This window comes from Triticum aestivum, chromosome 1B (genome assembly GCF_018294505.1).
Source record: "Triticum aestivum cultivar Chinese Spring chromosome 1B, IWGSC CS RefSeq v2.1, whole genome shotgun sequence".
Taxonomy (NCBI): domain Eukaryota; kingdom Viridiplantae; phylum Streptophyta; class Magnoliopsida; order Poales; family Poaceae; genus Triticum; species Triticum aestivum.
The window spans coordinates 294988632-295003612 of NC_057795.1; positions in this window are offsets into that span (position 1 = coordinate 294988632).

A 14981-nucleotide genomic window follows, 5' to 3' on the forward strand; every position below is an offset into this window, starting at 1 on the left:
TTGAGAGACTCATTGATATCATGCTTGGGTGTAATAGATCTAAGTTTCAGAGAATCACAATCAAGAGAAATTCTATCCCTGTCCCTAGCCAAATCATCAATCTTAAGCCATTTTTCTTCAACCAAAGCATTGAAATTCTTTTGCAAACTTATAAATTCTTTAACACTATTCTCAAAATCAGAGGGCATATTATTATAATTTCCATAAGAATTGTTGTAGGAATTACCATAATTATTAGAGGAATTACTAGGAAACGGCCTAGGATTAAAATTACCTCTATACGGGTTATTACCAACAAAATTCACACCCATAGATTCATTATTGTTTTCAATCAAAGTAGACAAAGTCATATAATTAGGATCAATAGGAGCACTCTTGCTAGCAAATAATTTCATAAGTTCATCCATCTTTCCACTCAAAACATTAATCTCTTCAATTGCATGCACTTTTTTGCTAGTGGAAGATCTTTCGGTATGCCATTGAGAATAATTAACCATAATATTATCTAGGAGTTTAGTAGCTTCTCCTAAAGTAATTTCCATAAAAGTGCCTCCCGCGGCCGAATCTAAAAGATTTCTAGAAGCAAAATTCAATCCAGCATAATTTTTTTGTATAATCATGCACAAATTCAAACCATGAGTAGGGCAATTTCGTGTCATCAATTTCATCCTCTCCCAAGATTGTGCAACATGTTCATGATCAAGTTGCTTAAAATTCATAATATCGTTCCTAAGGGAGATGATCTTAGCGGGAGGAAAATACTTGGAAATAAAAGCATCTTTACACTTGTTCCATGAATCAATACTATTTTTAGGCAAAGATGAAAACCAAGTTTTAGCGCGATCCCTAAGAGAGAACGGAAATAGTTTCAATTTAACAATATCATTATCCACATCTTTTTTATTTTGCATAACACACAAATCAACGCAGTTATTAAGATGGGAAGCGACATCTTCATTGGGAAGACCGAAAAATTGATCTTTCATAACAAGATTCAGCAAAGCAGTATTAATTTCACAAGATTCCGCATTAGCATCGGGAGCAATCGGAGTAGTAATAAAATCATTATTGTTGGTATTGGAAATTTCACACAATTTGGTATTATCTTGAGCCATCGTGACAAAGAAAGCAATCCAATACACGAGCACACAAAAAGCAAGCAAAGAAGACGAACGGAAGAAGGGCGAAGAAAAGGCGAATCTTTTCGAAAATCATTTTAGAAGTGAGGGATGGCGAATAATGTAATGCGAGGGATGAGAGTTTATGATGGGTACTTGGTATGTCTCGGCTTGGCGTAGATCCCCCCGGCAACGACGCCAAAAATCCTTCTTGCTACCTCTTAAGCTTGCGTTGTTTTTTCCCTTGAAGAGGAAAGGGTGATGCAGCAAAGTAGAGTAAGTATTTCCGTCAGTTTTGAGAACCAATGTATCAATCCAGTAGGAGACAACGCGACAAGCCACCGAATGCCTGCACAAACAAACACCAACTTGCACCCAACGTGACAAAGGGGTTGTCAATCCCTTCATGGTTATTTGCAAAGTGAGATCTGATCTAGATGGATAAATGGTAAAGTAAATATTTTTTGTATTTTTGGTTTATAGATCAGAAAGTAAAAGATTGCAAGAAATTAAATAGAAAACTAAAATTGTAGATTGGAAACTTGTATGATGGAAAATAGAAGATTATATGATGGAAAATAGACACGGGAGCCATAGGTTTCACTAGAGGCTTCTCTCAAGATAGAAATTATTACGGTGGGTGAACAAATTACTGCCGAGCAATTGATACAAAAGCGCAAAGTTATGACGATATCTAAGGCAATGATCATGAATATAGACATCATGTCCGTGTCTAGTAGGCCGAAACGATTCTGCATCTACTACTATTACTCCACACATCAACCGCAACATGCATCTAGAGTATTAAGTTCATAAAGAACAGAGTAACGCCTTAAGCAAGATGACATGATGTAGAGGAATTAACTCAAGCATTATGATGAAAACCCTATCTTTTTATCCTCGGTGGCAAAAATACAATACGTGTCGGTTCCCCTTCTGTCACTAGGATCAAGCACCGCAAGATTGAACCCAAAGCTAAGCACTTCTCCCATTGCAAGAAAAACCAATCTAGTTGGCCAAACCAAATCGATAGTTCGAAGAGACTTGCAAAGATATCAAATCATGCATAAAAGAATTCAGAGAAGATTCAAATAATATTCATAGATAAGTTGATCATAAATCCACAATTCATCGGATCTCGGCAAGCACACCGCAAAAGAGTATTAAATCGAATATATATCCAAGAATCTTGAGGAGAACTTTGTATTGAGAATCAAAGAGAGAGAAGAAGCCATCTAGCTACTAGCTATGGACCCGTAGGTCTGTGCTAAACTACTCACGCTTCATCGGAGAGGCAATGGTGTTGCTGTAAAAGCCCTTCATGATCGAATCCCCCTCTGGCAGGATGCCAAAAAAGGTCCCTAGATGGGATCTCACTGGTACAGAAGGTTGCGGTGATAGAGGTGGCTTCGTGGCTCCCCTGGATGTTTTGGGGGTATTTGAGTATATATAGGAGGAAGATCTAGGTTAGCGGTCACCGAGGGGCCCACAAGGTCGGGGGGGGCGCCCTCCACCCTTGTGGCCGCCACTTGGCTCTTCTGACTTGCACTCCAAGTCTCCTGGGTGTCTTTTGGTCCAAGAAAAATCATCGCGAAAGTTTTATTCCGTTTGGACTCCGTTTGGTATTCTTTTTCCGCGAAACTCCAAAACAAGGAAAAACAGAAACTGACACTGGGCTCTAGGTTAATAGGGTAGTCCCAAAAATCATATAAAATAGCATATTAATGCATATAAAACATCCAAAACAGATAATATAATAGCATGGAACAATCAAAAATTATAGATAAGTTGGAGACATATCACAGCCCGGAGATGGTTCTCCTCGAATAGCACAGCGTCATCACGCCAGTGCTGATCTTGCGCTACCTCATTGTAGGCAAGCACTCGAGGCGACCCATAAATGAGTTCTATGGGGATAACTGCTTCTGCCCCGTAAACCAGGGAGAAGGGAGTCTGCCCGGTAGCTCGGATTGGTGTCGTTCTGAGGGAGCAGAGAACTACCGGCAGCTCCTCGATCCGCCGCCTGCCATGCTTCTGCGCATATCAAAGGTTCTCGTCTTGAGTCCATGTAGCACTTCAGTGTTCGCCCTCTCAGCTTGTCCATTGCTCCGGGGTGTGCCTCAGAGGCAAATGAGATCTTGCATCCGAGGGCATGAACATATTGCATGATGGCGTGGCTTGTGAACTGGGTGCCATTGTCGGTAATGATCCTTGCCGGAATTCCAAAATGATACACCAGTTCTTTCAAGAACTTGATAGCTGACTGAGCAATCACCTTTCTCACGGCAGTCACTTCCGGCCACCTTGTAAACTTGTCGATAGCAACGAACAAGAATTCAAAGCCCCCAATTGCTCGGGGGAAGGGGCCAAGGATATTGAGCCCCCAGACCGAAAATGACCATGAGAGAGGGACTGTCTGAAGATCTTGGGCAGCAGGTGGGTTTTATTGGACTTGATCTGGCAGGCTTCACACTTGGTGACTAGCTCGACCGCATCTTGGAGGGTTGTGGGCCAATAGAATCCTTGACGGAATGCTTTCCCAACTAATGCCCTTGATCCAATGTGGGAGCCGTGCATGCCTTTGTGTATCTCAGCCAACAGTTCCTTTCCTTCTTACCGGCAGACGCACTTCAATTTCACACCGTTGGCCTCCTTCTGTACAGAGTGTCATCGACAAACTGATACATAATGGCCCTCCGTGATACTTTTTCAGCCTCATCTTGGTCGCCTGGAAGCTCTCCGGTTTGGAGGAAGCGGAAAATGTGCCTTGCCCAAGTTGGAGCCTGGGGCTCGGCAACAAGGACAAGTTGCACCTCCTCTGCTGCGGGAGCACATGCCTCGTTCGCGGGGTCCATGGGCCCGGCTGGAGGGTGTGGTCTGACAGGCTGCGAGGAGTTGTCCATGGCAGGGTCTCTGCTAGGAGCGGACGACTCTACCGGGAGAGGCTTACCGGTGTCCAACTTTCTCCCTTCTCGGGCCATTGTTGTTGGGGATACGGAGGGTTGAGTGAGATGGAGAACAAAAGTCCCTGGTTCCACAGGGAGCTTCTGTGCAGCACACTTTGACAGATGATCAGCTGTGCTGTTTTCCGCACGGGGGCGTGCTCTGTTTGCAATCTGTCAAAGCGATCTTCCAATCTCCTCACTTCCTCGACGTATGCCTCCATCAATGGACCTTGGTAATCCTTGTTGACTTGTCTCACCACAAGCTATGAATCTCCTCGAATGATCAACCTCTTAATTCCCAATTCAGTTGAATTCCTGAGCCCGGCAAGGAGCCCTTCATACTCAGCTGTATTGTTGGTTGCTTCTTCCCGAGCAAAGTGCATTTGGACGACGTACTTCAAGTGCTCGCCGAAGGGGGTGACAAGCAGCACACCAGCCCCAACACCTTGTAGGGAAAAATCACCATCAAAATACATCGTCCATTCTTGGGGTGATTCCTTGCCGGGAATAACTATCTTTGTCACTTCCTCATCGGGGGTTGGCGTCCATTCTGCAATAAACTCTGCCAATGCCCTGCTCTGAATATTTGATGTGCTCTCAAACTTCAAACCAAAACTGGATAACTCCAAAGCCCACTCCACTATTCTGCCAGTAGCCTCAGGGTTTCGGAGTATCCTTTGCAACGGGAAACGAGTGACAACCATGATCTCATGGGCTTGGAAGTAGTGGCGCAGTTTCCTTAAGGCCATGATGAGACCAAAGATCAACTTTTGCACGCTAGATTACCTCGATCTAGCCCCCTGTGACAAGGAGCTGATGAAGTACACTGGGCGCTACACCACTTTCTTCCTTGCCGCGTCCTTGGGGTTGCTCTCGTTGCCGTGCTCATTGCTGTCCTGGCTCTTCTCTGATTCTGCCGGTCTCTGCTCACTTTCTGCCTCATCCACTTAATGCTGCGCTAACAAGGCTGCACTGACCACTTGGTTGGTTGCCGCTAAGTACAGCAGCAACGATTCCTGGGGTTTGGGAGCAACCGAGGTAGGCACAGAGGACAAGTAGGCCTTCAACTCTTGCAAAGCTGTATCTGCTTTCGAGGTCAACTTCATAGGCCCTGCCTTCTTCAAAATTTTGAAGAACGGTAGAGCGCGCTCGGCAGACTTGGAGATGAATCTCCTTAGTGCGGCAACACATCCTGTCAGACGCCTCACATCCTTAATTGTTCTTGGCACTTGGATCTGCTCAATAGCTTTGATCTTGTTGGCGCTGGCTTCAATCCCGCGATTGGATACAAAGAACCCAAGCAACTTGCCGGAGGGAACACCAAATACACACTTCTCCGGGTTGAGCTTCAAATTGATCTTGCGCAGATTAGCAAACGCTTCCTCCAAATCCTTAATAAGGGTGGCTCTATCCTTGGTCTTGACCACAATGTCATCCATATAAGCTTCTATGTTTCAGTGTAGCTGTGGATCAAAACCAATCTGGACTACCCTTGGAAAAGTGGACCCGGCACTCTTTAATCCGAACGGCATGCGGACAAAGCAGTACGTACCACATGGGGTGATGAATGACGTCTTCTCTTCATCTTCCTTGGACATGAACATTTTGTGATACCCAGAATATGTGTCCAGAAAGGAGGGCAAATCACAACTTGAAGTGGAATCCACAATCTGATGAATACGCAGCAAGGGAAACGGGTCCTTTGGGCAAGCCTTGTTGAGATCTGTGAAATCTATGCAAAGCCTCCACTTCCCGTTAGCCTTCCGGACTACCACTAGATTTGCCAACCACGTGGGATGCAGCACTCCTCTGACCAAACCAGCTGCCTCAAGTTTCTTGATCTCTTCCGTAATAAACCGCTGCCTTTCCAAGGCATGCTTTCGGATTTTCTGCTTGACAGGTCGAGCATGTGGGAAGACAGGAAGGTGGTGCTCGATTACCTCCCTGGGAACACCGGGGATATCAGATGGTTGCCAGGCAAACACGTCGGTATTCTCCCGCAGGAAGGCAATGAGCGTGCTTTCCTATTTGTCGTCGAGGGTGGCACTGATAGCAAAAGTACCATCAACGCCAGCCAGCCCTGCAGGGACCTTCTTAACTTGGTGTGCAGCAATCTTGTATTTCTTACTGTTGGAACACTCTGGCACATCGTCAACGGGTGTCGTGCACTCAGAGGGGGCACACTTCTCGGACTCTTTGCTAGAGGTCCTACAATCCCTCTTCTTTCCTTTGCTTTCCTTAGCGGGAGCTGCTGCTGCCGCTGCCTCTGCCGCGACCGCGTCCCGGTACATCTTGTCGACACAAATGATTGCATCCTTCTCATCTGATGGGATAGTGATGACTCCTAGTGGCCAAGGAAACTTCAAGGTGTTGTAGGCAAAGTGGGATGCCTCCATGAACTTAGCCAGGGCCTAGCGTCCAAGAATCCCATTGTACGGCAGGGGGAGATCAACCACATCAAACACAATCCTCTCAGTCCGGTAGTTCAGTTCTCCCCCAAATGTTACCGGCAACGTGATCTTTCCCTTAGGATGGCTCCTGCCGGGATTAACTCCTTGAAACGTGTCGGTAACCTCCAACTCTTCCTCTGCTATCTGAAGCTTATTGATAACAACTAGGGAGATCAGACTCAACCCGACACCGCCGTCCACCAACATCTTTGTGACCTTGAGGTTGCGAATTGTTGGGGAGACCAACAATGGCAAACACCATACCGTAGTGATGCGGCTAGGATGATCCTCCTCGTCAGATATGATGGGCATACGGGGCCACTTGAGTGGCTTCGAGGCCTCTGGCGCTGGTTCCACATCATTGACTTCTCGCACCCACCGCTTGAGTTGGCGGTGAGAGGTGTGCAGAGATGCACCCCCGTCAATGCACAAAGCGTTAGTTGCCTTCTGAAACTCCTGCTCACTGGTTTCCTCTTCATCCCCTTCATCACTCTCATCATCACAGGTTTCCTTCTCTCGACCTCTGGCGGGCTTTCCTTGGTTCCGAAAGGGTTTGCCGGGGCGATTTACTTCACCACCTTGACCCTTACCGCCAGCAACATTCTAACCTTTTTCCTTGTCATGCTTCTCATACTCTGCTCTCCGTCTCTTGGCAAGCTGCTCAACCTGATAACACTCTTGAAGGTCATGGCCCATGGTCCGATGAATCTTGCAGTACGACCCATCACCTTTCCTGGCTTTCTCGGCAGGAGTGGCTTCCCAGTAGTCAGTGCACATGGCAGCTTCCTTGCCGGGGGCCTCAGGTTTGGCCTTATTGCCGGTACTAGGCATACTCGATCCTTCAATAGTCATCACTGCCTTATCCCTCCGCTTCTTACAACACTTCTTGCTCTTGTTCTGGATGGTTGATTCATCCTCATCCTCTGAATCTACATTAGTGCAATCTTCCTCTCTAGGCAACTTTCTTCCCTCCTCCATCCGAGCACACTTATCCACCAACATGTAGAGCTCCTTCACAGTATTGGGCAACTGCACTTTCATCTTAGAATGAATCCGGCAGTCGCGCACATTGGACTGGAAGGCAGCTATCGCAGTTGCTGGATGGATATTTGGGATATTTCTGTGAACTTTGTTGAATCTTTGTGAATACTTATAGAGGGTTTCTCCTCCCTTCTATTGGGGAAGCTGCAAGTCGCTGGGCCTGCCGGGCTCTTGATGACTGCCAGTGAAGGTGCCAATGAACCCATGGCACAAGTCAGCCAATGACGAAATGGAGTTCTCCGATAGGTGCATCAGCCGAGACCTCACATTGGACTTGAGGGCCAATGGGAAGTAGTTGGCAAACACCTTCTCATCTCTTCTCCCTGCAGCCTGAACAACGATGGTGTAGATGCTTAGGAACTCTGCCAGTTCAGCCTTCCATCGTACTTCTCAGGTATCTCTGGCTTGAACGTACGAATGAACGGCCAACAGACTTGCTGTAGCTCACGAGTAAAGCGGGGCAGCCAACCTCGAAAGGTAGGCCCCCACCAATACCGAGCGCGGGCTCGTCAACGTCGGGGCCGTCGCACCTGTCGGTTCGAAGGAGGTCGCCGCGGCGTTGCTCGATGACAACGCACGTGTCTCCTCTCCGCCTATCCTCCGGGGCTCGTCGTTGGCCTGGACATGCTCAAGGGTCATAAGAGGCCATCAAGATATCGTCGAGGTCTTGATTTTGTCGCACTTGCGCTGGCTGCCATGGCGGGGACTACACCATGGGGATGGCCCCTTCCGTACGGTCAGCAGCAGGAGTTGTTGCTGTCGCTTGGGTAGGTCGTGACAGGCTAGCTCGCCGTGAGCCCCCAGCTTCGGCGAAACCGCGCAGACTTTGGATGGTGGCACGCCATTCGTCCATCTGCTCGGCCGCTGGCGGAAACATCTACAGCAGCTGAGCCCGCGCCATGGCCTCTGAACCTGTACTTGGCATGGGTGATGATGAAGTCGACTGCACTGCCGCTCTGTTCCTGACGGTGCGAGCGGCAGTAGCACTGCGCCCCCGCTGCTGCAGGGCAACCACCTGGATGTGGTGTGGCGAAGGCGCTCGAAGGCCAGCGGCTCCGTCGGGCGCAGTGGCTTGGTTGACCCATCCCGGGGAAGGCGCACGCACTACGGCCGCACCTGTAGTGGGAGCAGCCGGAGGGCGGCGATTCGCCCTGGTCCGCGCGCTGTTGCTGCGGCTGTGCTCATCGGTGGGAGAGAGGGGGACAGATGGAGTAACCTCTTCACCCGTACCTTGGGGAGCATGGCCGTCGGGGTGTTGCTGATGCTACTCTCCTCTGATGCCTCCCGCTCCCGCGTCGGCCGCGGGGGAAGTGGTGACGGTGCCGCCTGCTCCGACCACATCCCCAGCAGCATCCGCGTCCTTGCGTGTCTCTGCACCCCCCCCCCCGCGGCATTGGAGGCCGCGGGCGGTAGAGCCTTCGAGGTGGATGAGTGAGCCAAAGGACCGGGTTTCTTCTTGGGCGCCATGGTTGATGGCACCGTCGAAGGTGAAGATGGGGATGAAGATGACGCACTGCACACGCCTTTAGGTTTGCGCAAGCGAGCCCCCTACTTGGCACGCCAAAGATGTCGCAGGAAACCACGACCACCTATGGGACCAGGAGGCCCCTTGCTGGTCCGGCAGGGGGACGTCGCGTTGCACAAAGAGCATACGAGTGTGGGGCAGCACGACAGCGATCACGCAGGCAATTTTACCCAGGTTCGGGCCGTCATGAGGCGTAAAACCCTACTCCTGCTTTGTTGGATTGATGGTGGAAAGGTGGTGGTGGAGCATAGTACACTTGCCCGGCAGGGGTTTCCTCAAGGCAGCAGCGACTACGCGCGTATGGGGGTATGAGTTATCCAACCTCCTAACCTCTTCTACGGTTTCCATGGGCCTCCTTTTATAGATCAAGGGGTTACCACAATGGCAAAGTATTCATTATGCACTGGTAAGATAGCAAACAGTGCTATCATACCTAACTCTGTGGGCTGACAGGGCGCATTAAATGCACCGCTCAATGTCACATCATTGGTTGCCCGGCAAGGCTTGCCGGGCTATCTTGCCAGCTCCACGCCTGCTCGCTTGACACGTTGCTGGATGGGTGTCATCTGTGGGTATCTTCTGTAGAAAGAGGCTGCCATGTGGTGAATGGCTGCCACTTAGTTACCTTGTGGCTTGACACCACACTGATTGACGACGTGTGTTGTGGCGGAGTGGTTGGTGAGGTGGTTTTGCCTCCGTGTGTCTCGGCAGGCCCTCCCCGGATGTCTTATTCTGGGGGTGGCCTCGCCCTTTGCCGACCTCGCCTGCCCGGTAAAGGAGGCCCTTCTTCTGACGATATCTGGCTTCTCTGTCTTGATCTTGGTTCTTATGATCAGCATGTTGGTCTTTCGAATCTCTTAGTCCCTTGCACTCTGACTTAGGCTGGTGCTTCAATCTTGATCCTGTGCCTGTGCCCAGTCTGGGCAACAGACCCAGGGTTTGTTGCACCGACACCCATGAAGACTTGAACCTGGGTGGCTGGGTTGTACATCCACTCCACTAGCCAAGTGACCTCGGCTCACTTCCTTCATCTGACCTATGTTTACTCTTACCGAGATGTTGATTAAAACCAATGCTACTGAAGATGTTTAGCTCTGCATTACTCTTGTCAGTACCTTTTGGATGTATGTTGTACCTACATTTATAGCTAGTTGTTTATGTAGCATCACTCTGCATCTTAACTAAAATAATCTCCATTTGTTCCTATATTATCACTTCTATATTTGCTCTTAACAAAATGTAGAATAAAGGGAATGCTTATGAAGAAGACTCTGTGGTAAACTTCTTGAATTGCCCACTCATCAACATGGAAAAGGGCTTTATAGAGCTGGTATTCATTACTAACATATGTTTGTCCTTCTCGAGCCTTCAAACTTTGTTGTGTATATTTGGATAGCAATGACTACAACTGATGTTTGTTTTTTTTCATTTGCATCAAATTGCATGTTTAAAGTTTATTATGAAGTTCATAAACATAAGTTTTCCCTTCTCAATTTCCGTTTTAGTTGCACAACCTAGTTCCTTATTCATACCATGTAAATTAAACTAAACATAGCAAATGATCTTCCTGAGCACTGCATGTATGCTTGTTGATCTGTAATCCAATGGTGTGGTCAAACTACCAACTCCAGGACAATGTCATATCCTGCTATGTCTTAACTATGAACAATGCATATTATGTTCATGTTATTTAAATCATGTCTCTTTATTTATCAACATGAAATGGGATAAATTGACAGTACACTCAGCGTCGATGCTTAAACATTCTTTGGCACTGCATCTATGCGTGTGTTCTTGATCTGTAATCTAGTGGTGTGGTGAAGCTGGACACTCCTGCACAATGCCATTTCCTGCCATGTCTTAAGTGTGAACATTTTTTATTCTATTGTAATCCAGGTCTCTTTATTTGCCACTGGGAAATGGGATGAATCAACATCACTATTGCTTATATGTGCAAAGCATGTTATTTGTCTGCTTTTTTCTCTTTCAGGGTGATATCACTGACGCCAAGTACTGCCATTGATGCTATGCAGCTAGAGTTGGATATAAACATCAAACAAGTGCAATCATCAGCTTGCTCAGCTGCTTACGCTGCAGCTCACAGGCAGGGCTAACCTTTCTTGAACTATGTTGAAGTGCTGTCAGTTCTGTATATTATTTTAGGCGGCATGTTTATTTGCACGGGTGGCATCCTTTAATGCCCAGTATACGTAATCCCCTGGTGGCGAACTTTTATGCCCAGTGCACGTAATATGTAGTAATTTCATTGTTGTATAGTCTAGGTATATTCTTTGTCATGATGTTGTAATTTAATTTCTGTATATATTGTCATCGTTCCCTAGAAAGGCTGTAAGCTTTGATGGTGCGCAATGGGCCTAAACGTTCGGTTTATTATACAAAAAATTATGATACTAAAACTGGTCGGGACGCCAGTCATTGTAAATGGGCCGAAACATGGGCCTATAATCATGTCTGGCCAATAGCAGGCCGAGTAAACCAGTTGCCTAAGTTTGGCTAGAAAAAGAATGGGCTTTTAACAGTTCAAAAAATGATTGGGCCTGAACGGTGTTGGAGGCCCATGACTGGCTCAACCACAAGATGGGCCATTAACAAGCCAAAATATCTGTCGGGCCACATTTGGCCGAATAACATAATGGGTCATAAGTAGACCGGATGCAAAGCAGGCCATCAGTAGGCCCAGTTATCTCACAGGCCTGTGATGGGCCAATGGTCAGGTTGGGCTAAAATATATCCACGAGGAGTACGGGCCTTTAAGAGGCCGAAAGTCACTTCGGCCCAGAAATAGGCCCACATGTACCAATGGCCATTAAACGGCCGAAATTAATAGCGGGTTGAACTATTACATGGGCCTTTGAGAGGTCGTACTTCAAATGGGCCCCCAATGGGGCTGAAAGCATAGTGCCTGTTAACGGGCCAGATCATATATGTGCCATAATTTGGCCCAAAGAATGTCAGGCAGTTAACGGGTCGGATCCTATATGGTCCATCATTTGGCCCAAAACATGGGAGACTGTTGATGGGCTAGATCTAATGTGGTATGTCATTTAGCCCAAAACATGACAGAAATCTAACTGGACAGATCTTATGTGGGCCATAATTTGGCCCAAACCATGGCACGCTGTTAACAGGCCGGCCAGGTAGAGTATAACAAAATCTTGTGGGCCCTTGGCTGGGCCGGCCTTTTGTCTTAAGTGGGCTACAGTTGGGCCCTGCCACATGTTGAGGTAACATAGGCACGTTCCCTCCAATGTACGGATGACATCTATCCCAACGCTAAGCCGACACGCGGATCCTCCGGCGAATGAGAATTTTACACGTGGAAAATCCCCATTGGTCTGAGCTGTTAAAGGATTATCGGATCCAAACCGGAACCTGATAGCTTAACGGCGACCCGTTACAGTGGATGCCACGTGTCAGTTAACCTTGATGAAAACACTTCCATGACATGATATCTATCGTCATGGAAGTGGACCCTTCTGTGATAATAATTTTGGTATTGTCATGGAACACTTCTACGACAGCACGGGTATGACTATCTTGATTCTGTCATAAAATCGTCATGGATGTACATGCATGACAGAAAACATGACCTACTATGATAAACATGTATCATCACAGAAGTGGTTTTTTTTTGTAGTAGTAGTATATGAGTTCCGGTAGCACAACGGCGTGGTGACAGTGGTAGTGAACTAGAGGGGGGAGATTAGAACCACACTGGTCTTCTAATTATGAGGATTAAAGGTAGCTAGGGCTAGCTCTAATTTGTCAACTAGGACCAACTAGAGGAGGCTCAAAAACTTGTGTCCTAGGGGCTAGCCCTACTCCTCTATTTATATGTTGAGCCCTGGGGTCGTAACTTTGATAGGAGGCCTCCCCAAAGTCAGCTTGGAACGCAAAGAGGAGTCTGTCTTGGACTTTAGGGCTAAACGCCACGGTTCTCGGCATTTACGTAGACGCCACGGACTCTAGCGTCTATCCCAAGGGTAGATGCCATAAACCCTGGCGCCTAGCCCCTGCCTTCCATACAATTCCTTTGTGCATCGACCTAAAGCCTCGTGGGCTTTACCCCTTGGCTCAACCATATCATCCTATATATCAATCTTTACCTCTGGACCATTTCGATGCTCCTCGTCATGTCCGTGATCTCATCTGGGACTCCGAACAACATTCGGTCACCAACATACATAACTCATATAATACTATATCATCAACGAACGTTAAGTGTGCGGACCCTACGGGTTCGAGAATGATGTATACATGACCGAGATGCTTCTCCGGTCAATAACCAATAGCAGGACCTGGATGCCCATATTGGTTCCTACATATTCTACGAAGATCTTTATCGGTCGAACCTTTATGACAACATACGTAGTTCCCTTTGTCCGTCGGTATGTGACTTGCCTGAGATTTGATCATCGGTATCTCCATACCTAGTTCAATCTCGTTACCGGCAAGTATCTTTACTCGTTCCGTAATACATCATCTTTCACGTAACTCCTTAGTCACTTTGCTTGCAAGCTTCTTGTGATGTTGTAATACCGAGAGGGCCCAAAGATACCTCTCCGTCTATGGAGTGACAAATCCCAATATCGATTCATGCCAACTCAACAGACACCTTCGGAGATACCTGTAGAGCACCTTTATGATCACCCAATTATGAAGTGACATTTGATAGCACACAAGGTATTCCTCCGGTATCCGGGAGTGGCATGATCTCATGGTCGAAGGAATATGTATTTGACATTAAGAAAGCAGTAGCAATAAACTGAACGATCATATGCTAAGCTAATCAATGGGTCTTGTCCATCACATCATTCTCCTATTGATGTGATCCTGTTATCAAATGACAACTCATGTCTATGGTTAGGAAACCTTAACCATCTTTTGCTCAACGAGCTAGTCTAGTAGAGGCTTACTAGGGACTTGGTATTTGCTTATGTATTCACACACGTATTTAAGTTTTCGATCAATACAATTATAGCATGAATAATAAACATGTATCATGACTAAGGAGATATATTAATAACCACTTTATTATTGCCTCTAGGGCATATTTCCAATAGTCTCCCACTTGCACTAGAGTCAATAATCTAGATTATATAGTAATGAGTATAACACCCATGGTGTCGTGGACTTAACACGGCAGATGCCCTAGCAAAAGGACTTAGGTGTGAAGCCATCGCAACTAGGTTATCTTGAAGGGATTAAACGGGACAAAGGACACAGAGAGTTTACCCAGGTTCGGCCCCTCTCAATGAGGTAAAAGCCTACTCCTGCTTTAGGTTGTATTGCTTGGGTTTTGATTACCAAGGAGCGAATACGCTTGACCTAGTTCTCGATCTATTGTTGCTTGACTTAACCCGCCACCAGGTCACCCCTTTATATACAGGTTGACGCCCGGCGGCTTACAGAGTCCCGACCGGCTCGCACAAATGTGACCGTCTCAGTTTGTAACTAAGCTTGCCTTACAGAACAAGTTAAACAGTATGGTGGCTCACACCTGTGGGCCTCGAGTCGTCTTCGGGTCTTGGGCCTTCAATGGCTTGCCCTATGAACCGCCATCTTCATATCTTCTTGGACCTTATCGGGCTTCTTCATCTTTAAACCGCCAGTGGCATGACCCGGCCCCTCCTGGGCAGATCATACCCAATAGTTATATCCCCAACATTAGGCCCCAGGTCGATTTGAACTGGTTCACATCAATCTTCACTTCTTGACATGGCTGAATCTTCAATCGTCAATTCTATACTCATTCATTGTAACCCTCCATGACGTCACACCTCAGCATCGTGTTGACCCGCCATGACATAATTTCACATTAACTTCACACAAAGCTTAGAACCTCTCAACAGATCTTTTTCTTTAATGGACCTCTTGAAAA